Source organism: Canis aureus, chromosome 20 (genome assembly GCF_053574225.1).
Source record: "Canis aureus isolate CA01 chromosome 20, VMU_Caureus_v.1.0, whole genome shotgun sequence".
Classification (NCBI taxonomy): Eukaryota; Metazoa; Chordata; class Mammalia; order Carnivora; family Canidae; genus Canis; species Canis aureus.
The window spans coordinates 36,261,813-36,278,443 of record NC_135630.1 but is presented as its reverse complement, the minus strand read 5'-3'; the positions used below and the strand labels follow the sequence as shown (position 1 = coordinate 36,278,443).

Genomic DNA, 16,631 nt, shown 5'->3' with positions numbered 1-16,631 from the left:
TTCATGAAGGGCACTCTGGGATGTGTGGGATGGACTGGGATCTGAGTAGGCACAAGGGAGTAGGTAGAGGCAGCGGTGAAGGGGCTCCTGCAACACTCAGGTGGGAGACCTGGGGGACTGGCCAGGGAGGTGGCAGTGCAGGTAGAGAGAAGAATATCTGAGAGAAATCTAGGGGTGAAGGAAGATGATAGAGCTTGGTAACTTGGAAGTGGGGAGTAAAGGGGAAGGAGAGTCAAGCTGATCCCTCCACTCCCACTTGGGGCAGCAGAGTAGCCAGGTGATACCACTGAGCAAGCCTGGGAGCCAGGTAGTGAAGCAGACCTCAGGGGATGATGACAAACTCAGGTGTCTGAAGGAGAGCCATTGAGAACCATCCAGGGGACAGGTGGTGTGCAGATCTGGAGCCAAGGAAAGAAGACAGAGCTGGCTTATGGCTTTGAGATGCCTAGCAGCAAGAGTGGGAGAGTGTGCCCCATAACAGGCACAGACCAGAGAAGAGAGGGAAGCTGAGGGACCTAGGGAAAGCTTGAGCACTGGAGGCCTCATGGAACTAGGAAAGGGGTCTCTAGTGGGTTGGGGTAGGGAATGCCATGTTGAAGGTCACAGAGGGGGTGAGTAAATGAGGATTACCTTGAGTGCTCCACAGGCCTAGTAACCAGAAGGTGACAGGGAGCCTTGGCCAGACCATTTTGATGGATTGGGTGTGAGAACAGGAAAAAAATCAGACCAAGTGGTTTAAGAAGTGTATGGAAGGTGAGGAAGTAGATACCTGGGTGTAGCTACTCTATCATAAAGGGAGGAGACACGGCAGGAGGTTTCCATTCTCACTACATGGGCCTCTCAGAAGGCTGCTTGAGTGTCCTCACAACATGGCAGCTGGCTTGCCCCAGAGGGAGCGATCTTGTCTCCAGACATTTGCACATGCTGTTCCCTTTCCCCAGAGTGAACTTTCTGTGCTTTCCCGACATCACCTAGCTAACTCCTGTTAGTCCTTCAGGTCTCTCTTGAAATGACACCCAGGGAGGCTCCCCTAACCACCACAGTAGTTGAATCCTCTTGTGTTAAGCTTCCCCATTATAACTCTTCTCATGCTAGGAATATGGACACGGATATACTCCCTACTAGAATACAAGACTCTCAATTGCTATATTCCCAATATGAAACTGTGCTTGATGAGTGCATGAATGAGTGAAGGCAAAGGCCAAGCTGGCTGTGGAGAACTAGCTTTGCAGCTTGCCACTCAGCTCCTCTGGATTAAGCACTGTCCTTGCATTCATTAGAGGGCAGGGGACAGGTCTCTAAAAAGACAGCCTTACCTTCCTTCCCTACAAGGTGTGACTTTAAGCTCACAACACTTTAATGGGAATTTGTTTTGCACAGAGCTCTGGTCTCAGGAATATCCAGTCCAGCCCTTCTTATTATCTAAAAGGCTCAGAAACAGTGACAGGAACAGGATTGCACAGCATGTGGGGCCAGGAATCTGGTTCTCCTTAGTTTTCTTGTGGACATTTGGACAGGCAAGGACAACCTGGGCAAATGCTACCTGCTGGACATGGAGGCTGGGGGCTATGAGCTGGGGAGACCTGGCCTCAGCTTGGCTGGAGGACTGGAAGGGGAGACAGTGAATCATGAGAGAGGTGAGCATGTGGCTCTCCTGTAGAGATCCCTTTATACTTTACTCTTATCTTTACCCCCAGCCAATGTTTCCTTCTATACATGAAGGTTTGAGTGCCCACGGCCATGGTCACTTGCTCATGATGATCTTCAAGTGCATTCTAAAGGGTGGCAAGATGTCATTGGGATGGTGGACTCACTTCCTCTGAATCCTACCAAACTCCCAGGCCTAGCCCAGAGTGGGTGCTGTGGAATAAATGAGTGAATCCATGCATGGGTTATTATAGATGGAGAAAGGGAGACATTCTCAGATTGACATTTACAGATGGCTGAGCAAGTGGCTACCATGTCCCTGTGTACATGGCTCCATACTATTAATGACAAAGCTTCTTCCTCACGTCATGACATAGGCAGCAATTCAGAAGGTCACATGGCCAGCCATATTCTCTCAATTCAAGAGTCAGTCACACACACACAACACACACGCACAAAGAATCACACAGCTTAGTAGAACAATTTCAGGTGTGGCTAGTCCATAATTAAGTGAGTGAGGTCATGAGTTGAATGCATGGCAATTGCACCAGGAGGGCATCGAAGCCAGAGCTTATCCATTCTAAGCAGGATGGCCTTGATGGGGCTCTGATAAGGCATGGCTTCCTCAAAATCCAGGCCCAAGAACAGATGACAGACCACTCAGGGGCCCTGTTCAGGAGAAAACTCCTCAACCCCGCAAAGCAATAGCAGGAGACCTATAAACAGTCAACAGGATCTACCATAAGGACTTCCACTTGGCCAACACAGAGAAGACAGCCAGAATATGGTGGGACAGGGAGAGTGTAGGCAGAGAACCCTCTAGCCTCTCTGGACACCATCCCTTCAGAGCAACCACTAAAAATGCTTTACAAAAAGATATACTCAAAAGCACTACAGATAAGTCAAAGTGGAATTCTAAAAATGTTCAAGTAACCTACAGGAAGGAAGGAAAAAAAAAAAAACAGGAAAAAAAAAACCCAGTACAAACTAAAACAAAAAATAAAATGGCAAACTCAAGCCCTAAATATCAACAGTTACATTAAACCTAAAAGATCTAAATATTATCAATTAACTGACAGAGATGGGCAGAGTTGATTATAAAACAGAACCCAACTATATGTGGCCTAGAAGAAATCCCCTTCAAATATAGCAATATAAGTAAGTCGAAGGTTAAAGGTTTGAAAAGGATGAATCATGAAAGTATTCACCAAAGGAAAGCAGAAATGGCTATATGAATATCAAAATAAACTTCAGAGCAAGGAAAGTTCTTGGAGACAAAGAGGGACATTATGTAACAATAAAAGAGTCAATCCATCAAGACGACATAGCAAACCTAAATATGGATGCACCAAACAACAGAGCTGCAAAATATGTGAGCTGACAAATGACAGAACTCAAAGAAGAAGCAGATAAATCTACAAATGCCATTGGAGAGGCCAACACTCCTCTCTCAGCGGACAACTAGACAGCAAATCAGCAAAGATACAGAATGACTCAACACCATCAACCACCAGGATCTGACTGAACACGCCACCCAACAAAGCAGAATACTTGCCCATTGAATTAATATAGATCATATCCTGGACCATAAGAAAACCTCAATAAGTTTAAAAGAATTCAAATCCTACAGAATATTTTCTCTGACCCGAGTGGACTCAAACTCAAAATAAAAAAATAATCCATGAGTCAGAAGGGAACTTTTTAAAAAATCTTAAAACAAACAAACAAATAGTGGAGGGGGTGCCTGGCTGGCTTGTTCGATAGAGATTGTGACTTAATCTTGGGGTTGGGAGTTCAAGTCCTGCGTTGGGTGTAAAGATTACTTTAAAAAAGTCTTTTTTAGAAAGGTGGGGGAAGTATCAAGGTGGGAAGAAAAGTCCTGCATACCTAGCAAGATAATGGGGCTCCACATCACAGCCAGAGTGGAAATCTAGGCTCTCAAATGGCTTTTGCTGGCAAGGGTGTGGTGGGGCTATTTTCTCCCGCTGTGGCATTTGACCAGAGTAGAATGGTTACTGACCGAAAGTCTTCTGTCTTAATAATCCCCCAACTACATGGTCAAATGATTTTCAGCAAAGATGCCAAGACCATTCAACAGGGAATAAATGATTTTTGACAAATAGTGTTGGGAAAATTGGATATCCAGATATGAAAGAGTGAAGTTGGAATCTTAACCCATACGCATAAACTAACTCCAAATGGATACCAAAGACCAAAGGATAAGGACTAAAACTATAAAACTCCTAGAGGAAAACATGGGGGAAATCTTCGTGACATTGGACTTATTTACCAATGGTTTCTCAGATATGATGACACCAGAAGCACTGACAACAAAAGAGAAAATAGATAAATTGGAATTCATTGAAATGAAACACGACCTCAAAGGGCACAACCAACAGAATGATATAGAGGCAGCCCACACAATGGGAGGAGATATTTGCAAGTCATAGATCTGATGAGAGGTTCATATCCAGAATACATAAGAATACCTACAACTCAACAACAACAACAACAACAACAAACCACCTGATTTTAAAAAACGGGAAGAGGATTTGAAAGGGCGTATTTCCAAAGAAGATATACAAATAGCCAATAAAAACAAACTCCACAGCACTTGTCCTCAGGGAAATGCAAATCAAAACCACAATGCGATACCATCTCGCACCTCTTAGGACAACTGCTATTAAAACAACAACAACAACAACCACAACCAGAAAACAAGCACTGGAGATGATGGGGAAACTGGAACTTTGTGCTTTGTTGGTGGGAATGTAAATGGTGCAGCTGCTCTGCTGCGTCATGTTTTCTCAAAAAATTAAATATAGAATTACCATAGGATCCAGCAATCTCACTTCTGGGGATGTACGTAAGAGAATTAAAAGCAGTCTTGAACACCAGTGTTCATAGCAACATTATTTACAACAGCCCAAACACAGAGGAAACCCAAGTGTCCGCTGATAGGTGTCTAGATGAAATGTGGTGCAGATACACGCAACGGGCTAGTGTTCAGCCTTAAAAAGGAAGGACATTCTGGCACACGCTACGATGTGGTAAAGCCTTGAGGATGATATGCTAAGCGAGATAAACCATTTCTGGAGAAGGATGGTGGTGATGGTTGCACAACAGTGTGAATGTGCTTGATGCCACCAGACTACAAAAATGGTTAAGGTGGCTTATTTTGGGTTATGTATGTTTTACCACAGTTAAAAAAAAAAGTTTTCTCTCTTGCTATGCTGCCCGCCCCCCCACCCCCTTCCTGGTCTTGTGGTTAATGAGAGTAGGCTTTTGTTGCGACAATTTTTTGTTTGCATGTGTGTCCATTGGTGTTGCTGAGTTGTTGACTCTTTTGGTTCAAATCTGGGCTCTATGAAGCAAAAGAAAAAAAAAAAAACACCCGGCCAATTCGCCACCATGTGGCACCTCAGTCCCAGGGTCCTTAGCCAGCTGGCCTTCTCTCCACTCTTCAGAGTCCTCTTCTCTTTGTTCTCTCTGCAACGTTCAGGGTTTTTAGTTGTACTCAGAGGGTGGAAGAAAGAACATCTACTCCATCTTTCCAGAAACAGGAGTCTTGGTCTGCTGTATTCATGTCAGTTGCCCACGTAACGCTGAGACTCACCAAGCATGAACTACTGAATTGGCATCAGAGTCCCAAGTAACCAAGGGCAAGGACTGGGTCTTCCTTGTTTGTGATGAATCTCTGAGCTGAGCACCGTTGATCCTGGTCAGTTCCCACGTGAGGCCCCACACCCCATTGGGTCTTCCATTCAGTCCCTGCCCAACCTCGGTGGCACACGTCCTCAGTGATTCACTGGCCCACTCCCCTGGCCACTCATTTTCTAAGCTTTCTCTTGTTTTCCTCAAGCAAGAGTTCAGACTCACCCCTGAGGGTTCTGGAAGGTTCTTGAAAGCTCCTGAAAAGTAAAGCACACAGCAGCCAAGCCCCTTTTTCCTCCTTCACATAAAAGTCAGCCTCCCCAGGCCCTAGCCCTCTGTTGAGTCTTGCTCCTTTCTTCTGGGTCCTTTTGGGGCCTGTTCATGCTCCCACATTCCCCAATACACATATAATGGCATCTAGCTGGTGGAGAGCAAAACACTGGCCCACTGCTCCAGGTACAGTCCTTTCTGAAGCTCTGGGGAGGGAAGTGGTAGCTCTGTGGGTCTTTGGTGTTCCAGGCCGGTGTTCCTTCAAGTCCTCCCAGTTTTTCTTTTCTTTTCCTTTTTTTTTTTTTTTTTCCTAAACATTTTATTGATCTACTCATGAGAGTCAGAGAAATAGTCAGAAGGAGAAGCAGGCTCCCTGCTGGGAGCCTGATATGGGACTTGATCCCGGAACCCCAGGATCATAACCTGAGCCAAAGGCATATGCTCAACCACTAAGCCACCCAGGTGCCCCCTCCCAGTTTTTCAAAAGACTGCTTGCCACCAATCCACAGAAGTGCAATGGAGGCTCAGGGAAGTTACGTGACCTGCCTAAGGTCATGCGCTGGTGAGTGGCAAGGCCCGGACCAGGAGCCAGGTGGCCTGACTTTGAAGCCTAAGCACTTCTGACCTTGTCTTAAGGGACCCAAAAGCTCCCCAGGAGTCTGAGTGTCAGACTGTTACCTGCCCCCAAGGGCCACTCACAGAGCCAGACCTGACCTAAGTCCTCTTGGCTATAACCCCTGTTGTGTCCAGTTCAGGCAACAGGTAGGTACCATGTGACCTGAACTAGGAGGAAGAGGAGCAAGAAGATTGTTGACATCAGGTTTTCTGAGGGGCTCAGGAGTTGGAAACACCCAGTTGAGTTCAGAGTTAGAACCACCCTTTCCTTTACCAAGCAGTTAAGCTGCCTCAGAGAAAAATGGCTTCGTTGGGGCCTTGGATACCATTCCTGAGAGATGATGGTAGCAGATAATGTGCATTCAGCAAACCCCGTCTCTGCTGCCTGGCTGGCTTTGGATGTAGTCCAAGAACTGGTGTGCTGTTGGCCTCCTGTTCCAGCCCCAGCCAGTCCTGGCTGCCCTGGGTGAGGCTTTTAGCTGGGCCGGATTCTTCGGACCTGATTTAATACATACCGAGCTGTTTGGGTCTTCTGTGGAAAAAGAAAAACATTCCCTGGATTTCAGGAACAGTCATCATCCTAATGCTCCTAGCAAGCAGGACCGTGGCAGCCTCAGTGCAGCCAACTTTCCTTGTGGCCTCCCACGTTCCAGGCCACTTGGCAGTCTGTAGGCTGGGTCTGGGAGGTGAGCACTCGTTCTGCTCCACCCATTTCACAGACGGCAAAAGTAGAGGCAAAGAGTGACTTCCATGTAGCCCTGTTTTCATGAAGTACTTCCCGAAAATTTAGGTCCTTCTCTTAGTGTGAACTGTGGACCTAGGAGAGTAGCCAGCACAGAGCTAGTCAGAGCTAGGTACTCAACGACAAGTACCGGTGGAATGAATGAAGGTGGACTTGCTCGTTTCTTCATTGTGATGAGCTTCTATTTTTGATAGTAGCGAGGTGATGGTGTATGACTGGAGCCCTCAGTTCTTTCCAAGGCACTGCAGATACGAAAGAAGAAATAAGAGCCAGAGCAGCAAATAATTACTGTGGTACTGGGCAGTGAGCTAAAAGCTTTCCTTAGAGACTCCTGGGTGGCTCAGTTAGTTAAGCGTCTGCCTTCGGCTCAGGTCATGATCCCAGGGTTCTGGAATCGAGCCCTGTGTAGGGCTCTCTGCTCAGGGGGGCGCCTGCTTCTCCCTCTCCCTCTCCCTCTGCTGCTGCTATATCTCTATCAAATAAATAAATAAAATCTTTAAAAAATAAAAACAAAAGCTTTCCTTGTGTCGTCTCACTAGGACCCCACAGCAATCTTCTGCAGTGAATCTTATCATCCCCACTTTACAGATGAGGGAACTGAGGCACAGGAAAGGTAAATCTAATGGGGTGTGTCATTTAGCTGGTGGGCGAAGTCACTGGCTTGCAAATTCCAGGTGTGTGGTCTGACCCCAGCCGGCCCTCCCACTCCCCCGACATGCCTGCAACTGCAGCACAGCTGTCTGGCAGCCAGAATCTGGCTGACAGATAGAAGCTGCAGGAAGACAGGCAAGCATCTAGTAAAGAAGCACTTTCCAGAAGTCAGAAATGTTGGGCTATAGAATGAGCTGCCTTGTAAGGTGGTGGGCATCAATGTGGTGGAATGGTGCAGGAGGATCCAGGTCCCAGAAAAGTCTTGGGACCACGTTAAATCCAGTTGAATCCAATTAAAAACAGATCTGCTGGGGCGACCTTTACAAGAAAAAAAAAAAAAAAAGGAAAGTGAGGAATGAGAGGCGTTTGCAGTATATCTCTGAGTATAGATGTGTTTCAACTGCAGCTAGAAACGTCTCTGGCACCTGCATCTGAGTCTCTCTCCAAATACTAGGACTCCTGAAACACCAGGGTCCTTGGGGGCAGGTTTTGACCTTGTTTCCGCGACCTAAAAAGGGGAGAAGTGTGGATGGGAGGCCTGGATTTCCACAAGCAAAAGACTCATTCCCTCAAATGTCCATCTGTATGGTGAGATGAGCCTCAGAGAAAGCAGCTCACTAGCCCAGGGCCACACGGCTCACGCACAGCTCAGCTGGGGGACCTGGGAGGGACAGAGCCTGGTTGGAGGGGGCGGGGAGCTTGCCCTTATGCAGTCCCAGGAAGCCTCGGAGGTGGGGCTGAGCTCCCTTCTGGTATCCCCTCTCCCTCCAGGTCACCAGGGACTGGCTCTGGACCCTGGAATAGGGTGGTGAGAACATTCTGGCCTCCAGTTTCTTTCTTTCTTTCTTTCTTTCTTTCTTTCTTTCTTTCTTTCTTTCTTTCTTTCTTTCTTTTCTTAAGATTTTATTTATTTATTCATGAGAGACACACAGAAAGAGGCAGACACACAGACAGAGGGAGAAGCAGGCTCTCCCGGGGAGCCTGATGCGGGACTCCGTCCGGGACCCAGGGATCACGACCTGAACCAAAGGCAGATGCTCAACCACGGAGCCACCCAGGCATCCCTGGCCTCCAGTTTCTTTCCTGCTGGAGCATATTAGGCTCAGGTTTGGTTGAGAGCGGGTGCCTGGCTAGGAGTGGGGGGTTGGGCACACGTCTGGCCCATTGCTGCCCTCGAGAGACCAAGTCGAGGTCCAGGCGGCGCCTGGGCTCATCCTGGAGGCAGTTTTGTGGTTGGTAGACGCCTGCTCTGTCAGGCCAGGGCTCTGAGTCTTTTCCACCCAGCCTTCTTTCAGCTCTTCCTGTACTTTAGGAGAATAATCAGATTATTCTATGCTGTGGCTCTGTCCCCTCCAGGCTGAAGGGTGACCTGGCATCTGGACAACAGGGAGGATGAATCTTTTGGGATAGACCAATGGCAGAGGGGGCCTGGGTGGTGGGACCTAATGGTGGTCACCACTAATGGTGGTGGCGGTATCGAGTACGGCCCAGTTCTTGCTCACTCAGGACCCTTCCATCCGGGAGACTCAGGCAGGCTGGGGTGGAGGCCCCACGGGTATCATTTCACAGGCCAGGAAGCTGTGCGTCACTTGCCTGAGGTTGGGCTTCTGGCGAGTGACAGGCTGGGAACTAGACCTGGTCAGAGGGCTCGTAGGCCTGTGATCTTAACACCGCACGACAGTGCTCTCTTCCCATGGCAGGACACTGCCTGGAGCTTTGCCACCGGGCCCCGGGTACCCGCTCGCACTGCCTCACCGGTGCCCTGAGCATCAGAGGTGGGCATGGGGCTCAAGCAGCCCCCTCCTTCCCAGAAGGGCTGCTTACCCTCTTCCATCTGCTCCTCCTAAGTGGAGGCCTGTGCCCTCCCCAGACATCCCTGCTGTCAGAGGGGAAGGGCCCATGGAGAGCACCTTATGTCTTGTTTGATGAACAAAAACCCTGCAGCCCAGAGAGGGCAAGTGGCTTGCCTGGGATCACAGAGCAAACTGGGGGCAGAGCTTGTGTGGAACTTGGGCATCCTGGCTCCCAGGCATGCACACACACGTGCTTGTGAGCGGGGCCTCCACACTTCCCTTCTTCCAAAGATGTTAAATGTCAGAGGGACATTGTCCAGCTGTTTAAACATTCCAAGCTCCTGTGAGACTGAAGTCTGTTGGTGGGGATGGAGATGGTTCCCAAGTGTCCCCCACTACCCACCAGAGGCACCAAGTCTAGAAATAATGTTCCACCAGTTCTCTGGCGTCCTGCTACCCCTAATCCGGAGAGTGAGGCGGTGATGAGAGCAGAGGTCTTGCTTTCCTTCCAGCGGACACCTGCTGGAATGCAGGGAGCACTCTTCTATTTTGGGGGGGGGGGGGGCCGCCACCAGCCTCAGTTTCCCCATCTGTGGCAGTGGCTCCGTGCCCGGCTTGTTGGACACGCACGGAGAGGGGAGAGGCCAGGGCAGAGAGCGCTGTGCAGGGAAGTCAGCAATCGTGTCCGGGCCCTCCGTCCCCACAGGGCCAGCCCGGGCCTCTCACTTCCTTGGAGTAAGCGCTCTCCCTGCGCCGGGGAGCCAGCGACCTCAAAGGCGGCCGCCAAGGGGCCCTGACATCGCGGGGAACAATGTCGCCTGTTTACCTGACAGATTGTCCGCTTTCTTTTCATCTCCGAGGAAAAGGGCTCCCGCTGGGAGCCGCTAATCCCAGAGTAAACAGATGACCTCGTGGTGCTTTGCTTCCGGAGGTGGGGTGCGGAGCGAGCGCCCCGACTGTGCAAACAGATCCCGGAGGCGGCCGCGCCTGCGGGGGCGGGGCCGGGGCCGGGGGCGGGGCGGGGCGGGGCGGGGCGGGGCGGGGCAGGGGTGGGGTCTGCCCCCGCGCCCGCCCTCCCGCGCCCTCTGTGGTGTCGCCCTGAATGCCTAGAAGCTCAAAGGCAGGGGCAAGAAGAGGTCAAAGCCAATTTGCAGGGCCAAGGGCGGGGGAGGAGGGAAGGGGCCAGGCCGGGCAACGGGGAGGCGCGACCTTCACCTGGATACGACCCCTGTGGCCCGTCCCCAGCTCTTCTGGCGGTGCGGCGGGCGCCTCTCTGAGCCTCAGTTTTCCCGTCTGGAAAGCCGGGAGGAGGACACCGGTCTCTCAGGGCTGTTGCAAAATAGGGCTGCGTGCTCTCAACAAGTGGTCGTGACTCAGGATTAGAGCCGAGGAGGCCCGGGTCTGGAAGCTGGAAGCAGATGGCCGCGGAGTAGGGAGGGTCTTCGGGGAGGGGGCAGGCAGGGCCGGGACCACGGCACTGGGCGGGGGTGGGGGGTTAAAGAGCGCTTGCATGCGAGATAGCAAATAAGGCAGCCTCTGAAATAACATCGCCCATTGTGGGGTTATCTCTGGGAGGGAGCCCAAATTCTTCCTTTTCCCAGGGGTGTGACCTTGGGAGAGCTATGTGGCCCCTCTGTCCTTCGGTTTCCTCCTTTAGGGACGGGGATGAGACGTCCTGTATCAAGGGGGATGAGAAGTCCCATATCAAAGGGCTCTCCCGAAATGCAGAGAGTCCGGTACATAATAGATACTAGTAAGTATTAGTTCCTAGGGCTGAGCAAGGGCAGCCTCTTTGTTCCCCTGCTAGGAGGGGGGAGGGTGGGAATCTGGATGAGTCCAAGACCTGGGAGCCCTGTCTCTCCTTCTGTGGCTGCTGCCAGAGGCAGCCCCATCTCTTGGTTGGCAGGGAGCTGGGCCCCCACACAAGATGAGCCCCGGTGCCCAGCGGGTGCCTTCCCACCCACCCTCTCCTTGGCTGCACCGCCGAGCCCTGTGCGTCTGGTCTCGGCCTTCAGGGCTCCATGACTCCAGCCCCTCTCTGGGGTAGAGAAGGTGACAGGTGCCTAGGTGGAGCAGGCCCCTGGTGCTTCCTAGGGCTCCTCAGCTTTCCTTTTTCAAGGGAAAGGACAAGAAGGAAAGGCAGAGAAGGGCTGTAATATTTGATGAACGTCTAAAGCAAGCTTGTAGGTATCAGAAATGCCTTTGGCTTCACGGAACAGCCACTTGCCGTAGCTTAAACAGTTTTATTTTTCTAACAAATTAAGAATTCTGGACATGGGTGGTTGCAGGTCTTGGTCAGCTGCTGGTGATGCCAACAAGGCTTGGGCTCTTTCCACCTCTCCACACATCCCTGGCACAAAGAAGCCTACTCATCACCTCAAGGAGACAAGATAGCTGCCTTGGCTCCATCAGGAAAGTGGAGGGTCTCCCAGGAGCTCCCTGCTGGCGTCTCATGGGCCAGGAGTGGGTCAGGTGGCCATCCCTGGAAGCAAGGGATGCTGGGAACCAATTTCCCCAGGGTACCTCCCCCACCTCCAGCAGGTGCTGGTGAGGGACGGTGAGCGGCCACGTGGGGAGAAGGGTCAGGTTGGCTGCGGGAGGAGGTAGCGCTCCTCACATCCCAGTCTTGCAGACGGCAAGCCGGAGCCAAGGGCAGAGAAATGCTTTACCCAATAAGCACTTTGATTGATTTACTTTGACATTCTGGGCCAGCAACCAAAGATGCAGAGATAAAAGCCACTCCCTTGCCTTTCAGAGACAGAAGGAGAATAATAATAGTAATAGTAACAGTATAATAGCTGAAATTCACTGACCATGGACCAAGTGCCAAGTGCTTGCTGGGCACTTTCTGGCCTTTCCCTTGTGTCTTGCTCACTCCCACCCCCGGCAACAGGCATGATTCCACCTGCCGTGGAGAAACCAGCAAGGCCCACAGCACGCAGGCAAGACTTCCCCCCAACAGTGCATAAGGTGGGGGATAGAAGAGCACAGGTATGAGCGAGGATCTCGGGCAACCCACGGAAAGAGGAAGACCCGGGAAACTTTCTGGAGATGGGCTGGTGTGTAGGGTCTGGAAGCGGCAGGTGGAATTCCACACTCAGACAAGGTGCGGAAGGTGCCCAGGTGAGGCAGGACATCCCCGAGGATGCATTAGAAGTGACCTTAGCAATCTGAGGCACCTCTGGCGGCTGTCCACCCCTACTTTCCCAGAAACTTGTTTCTTTAAAAGGAGTGAAAAAAAAAAAAAAAGAAGCGTTGAGAATAAAGTTATACTTGTAAAATCAACCAGTGACATGAATATTGAAAACAAAATTGTCAAAGATTAAAAAAAAAAAAAAGAAAACCAACCCTTAGACTTGATGTGGATGATAGAGGAGTGAAAGATGAAGGGCTAGCGGCCCCTGGGTGGCTCAGTTGGTTAAGCATCTGCTTTTGGCTCAGGTCTTGATCTCGAGGATCCAGCCCGGGGTCGGCTCCCTGCTCAGTGGAGAGTCTGCTTCTCCCTCTCCCTTTGCCACCCTACCTGCTTGTGCTGTCTCTGTTAAATAAATAAAATCTAAAAAAAAAAAAAAAAAATGGAAAGAGGAAATGCTGGCACACAGTTGGGAGGAGTGTGAATGGGTGTAAACCTTTAGAAAAGCAACTTTAAACAATTCTTTAAAATGTGTTGATCTTTTGGCTTGATTTCTAGAACATATGCTAAAGAAATGATAAATAAAAGTAGATAATGGCACAAGACATCATTTGTTAAAATATGACTTTGTGTTTTCTCCCTTGTATTTTCCCTCTCAGTGTCCCCAGGTTTGTAGCCAGACTCCTCCCTACTCCTGAGTCCCAGGGGGCATTTGCAGGACCCAACCAGAAGCTGTTTGAAGGCAACATTTTTCCCTGTGTAGTTATTTATTTATTTGTGAAAAAGAAAGCTCGAGAGAGAAAACATGAAGGCAGTCTCGGTAAAACAGTAGGAGGAATTGTAAGACGGCGGGGGGAAGGTTCCTACCACCTGAAAAGGGGCCCCAAGTCCCAGAGGTGGGACGTCAGCCCCCTGAATAGCCACACCTCAGGACATTGCTATGATTTCCTAAAGCTCACGGTCCACAAAAACTAGAGTCACAGCCATACCCCAGTGTCCTGAACCTCCAAGCTGGCATACAGCAGCAGCCACTGGCTACCGAAGAGCATGCCCTCTGGGATGATGGGTATCTGTACAAACCCCAGGACCTTTGCATGGCCCTGGCAGACAGGGAGTTTTCAAAATGACTGAGGCCTCAAGTGGAATTCAAAGAAAACTGAATGTGACATTCTCACCTATAGGCATTCACAAGAAAAGACGTGTTTTTTAAAGGTCACTGAGTATAGACTTACTATCTTGCTTTGATTTTTTTTTAAACTATTAGTTAAATATTTTCCATAGGAAGATACCGAAGTCCCCTGCCCTGTGTTCCCTGACCTCCAGGCACATACCTTTACTATTGCACCAACCTTGCTGGGAGGGTCATTATCTATATTTAGTCCCTCACAGTGTTCTTCGAGGTTCTCAGGTCCTAGAGACTCATCAAGACATTGTCTTGTTTACCTCCATATGCCCAGTGCCTTGCATAATGCCTGGCAAACACTCAGGGAATGAATGAGGACATGAATGAATGAAGGAAGGAAGGAAGGAACGAACAAACGAACAGGTGTCTGGTATCTGGGATAAAGGGCTTGGCGAGGCCCATCCCTGTTGTCCCCACACAGACGCTCCTGGCAGCCCTAAGGGCTGTGCACTCGGCCACAGAGTTAACTGCAAGCACATACTTGGGAGTGTAAACAACCCTCCTCCAGGCCAGGGCCGACTGGCAGCCTCGCGGGCAGCTTGCACAATCTCGTGGGCTGCTGTGATTCTCATTTTTGGGGCATGGAGTCATCTCTGCCATGAGCCTCTCCCTCCTTGCCCTGGATTGTCTCTTGGCAACATAAAAGGAACTGTATGTCTGTTGTCAGTGGGAAGAAGTTCAGACCCCCCCATCCCTCCAGGAAACCGGTCCTGATGAACTAGATCTGTCCGTGGACCCCAGGAGGGTGGAGCTGAGAGGGAGCTTGGAGGTCTTCCAGACTGACTGCTTCATTTTACAGATAAAGGGCCTGAGATCCTAAAGAGGTGGGGACACCAAGCTGATTGCAACTGTGGCAAAGCTTGGCACGGAGCTGGGTGTCCTGGGATGGCAGCTGGTTTTGGAACCAGCCGAACAGGGCTGTAAATTCTTGTCCGGCCACTGTCCAGCCGTGTGAACTTGGATCGGGGATGTGTCCTTGAGTCCCCATCCCCTTGTCTCTGCTGTGCTGCCTGCAAAGGTGTCCTGGAGCCCCTGTGTGATAATACCCAGCCCAGTGCCGGGCTCAGACTAGGGCCTTTTGTCTCCTGCCTCCTCCCATCCTTTCTTTCCTAACTTTTCCCACTCACCGTTCCTCACCATTCCTCCAAGTCTGGGTGTGAAGTGCCCACGCATCCCTCTGAACCCTCCACTCCAGGGCAGTTCGCTTCCTGATTGGCCTCACATGCTCTGATGGCCTCTAGACTCATTAGGGTCCGTCTACTTTCTCTCTTGCCTTTTCTGTTCTCACACACCTCTTGATCTTGCCAAATTCATTCATATTTTCCTTTCTCTCTCCCTTCCTGCAAACTTTCCCAGGCCTCTGCTCTGCGCCAGGCACCTGATGGGCAGGGAAGCTCCCTGCCACCTCTTGCCCTTTCAGAGCTCACCTGCTGCTTGAGAGGGGTTGTGCGAGCACGGACAAGACAGGAGAGGAGCGCTGAATGGCAGAGGCGATGCTGGGTGCCCACAAAATCCTGTGTACTAGCTCTGGTTTCTGGAACACCGTGGCAGATAGAAGAGTGACCATGTCCTATCCCCTAAACCTTTCAATGTTACCTTATGTGACATCAGGGGCTTTGCAGATGTGGATAAATGAAGGATTTTGAGAAGGGGAGACTGTCCTGGATTATCCAGAGGGACATAGGTTCCTTGTAAGAGGGAGAAGGAAGATCAGAGAGGAGAGATGTTGTCCTGCTGGCTCTGAAGATGGAGGAAGGAGCATGGGTGCCCCTGGAGTCCTCAGAAAGAACCAGCCCTGCTGACACCGTGATTTTAGCCTTCAAGACTCATTTTGGACTTCACTTCCAAAACTATAACAGAGTAAATATATGCTGGTTTCAGCCACCAAGTTTGTGTTAATTTGCGACAACAGCGGTAGCAAATGTAGAAGACCATGATTCTCTGCCCTTTTGTGGAGAGATGGCCCGTGTGACTAACTCTGGCCAATGCAACGTAAATGCGGGTGATGCACCTTGCTTTGACCTGAGGCTTCTGTCTTGCCCTGCCACAGCCAGTGAAGACATCGTAGTTGGTGAAAGTACAAGGCGGTGGTGGTGCTGCTGGCAGCCTGGGTCCCTGAGTGATTGTGTGGAGAAGAGCCGCCCGCCCCCTCCCCCTGCCCCACTGACTGTCTAAACCTCTTAGGATTTGGAGATTATTCGTGACTGATATAACCTAGATTTTTCTTACTGTGGGAGCTCTGATGAGGCTCTTGCTTCGTAGAGGCAATGATCAAGCCTTGAGAAGATAGGTGGGCACTTAACAACGTGAGCAAAGGCCTGGAGGGGCTGGAGTGCGTGGTGGAAGCAGAGGCTGGCTGCAAAGGTTGGGGGGAAATGGGGAGTAGGGCTCTGCTGTGACTCTGGCCATCCTGTGCCCCCCGGCCGGGCTCCAGTAGGCTTGTACTCCTTTCCCAGCGTGTACTGCTGGGTGTGTACCTAGTGTGCCTGCAGGCCTCATGTATGCACATGCATGTGTGTGGTCGAGAGGCCCCTCTCTCTGGGCACAGGTACACACGTGACTGCAGGTGTGTGCAGCTATGGGTTTGTCTCTGGGTAGAGCTGTAGCTCCAGCAGGGGTCTGGGCCAAACGATGGTGTCGGGCTGCGAGTGGGTCTCCAGTGCCGAGGAACTGAATAAAGAGTGTGCGGCAATGAGGATGGTGAGTGAGTGTATCAGAGTGAACACAGAAGCTTTTCAAATCATTGGCAAGGGAAAAGCTGTGGAACACTGCGGTGGCTCATAAGGTGAGTCGAAACCCGCAGTGCCCCCCTTTAGGGCCGAATGTGCAATGATTCATTAACCTGTGCCCTCTCCAGGGGTGACTGATTGCTGAGCAAGCGTGGGTCTTTCTCGAGGGGCCAGCGTGAGCCAGAGAACACCCTATCACGTCAGTCCCACCGCG

General features: G+C 50.6%; 2 long non-coding RNA genes across 2 annotated transcripts in view; one reads left to right on the top strand and one right to left on the bottom strand.

Annotated features, from left to right (window-relative positions):
- Window positions 1–16,631, top strand: part of LOC144291686 (uncharacterized) — a 57,646-nt gene that overhangs the window by 11,113 nt on the left and 29,902 nt on the right. The window lies entirely within an intron of this gene.
- Window positions 4,548–10,347, bottom strand: LOC144291684 (uncharacterized). Its single transcript, XR_013359074.1, has 2 exons — window positions 10,199–10,347; window positions 4,548–7,170 (listed from the first exon to the last, which is right to left on the bottom strand). It is a non-coding gene; the product is annotated as an uncharacterized LOC144291684 (long non-coding RNA).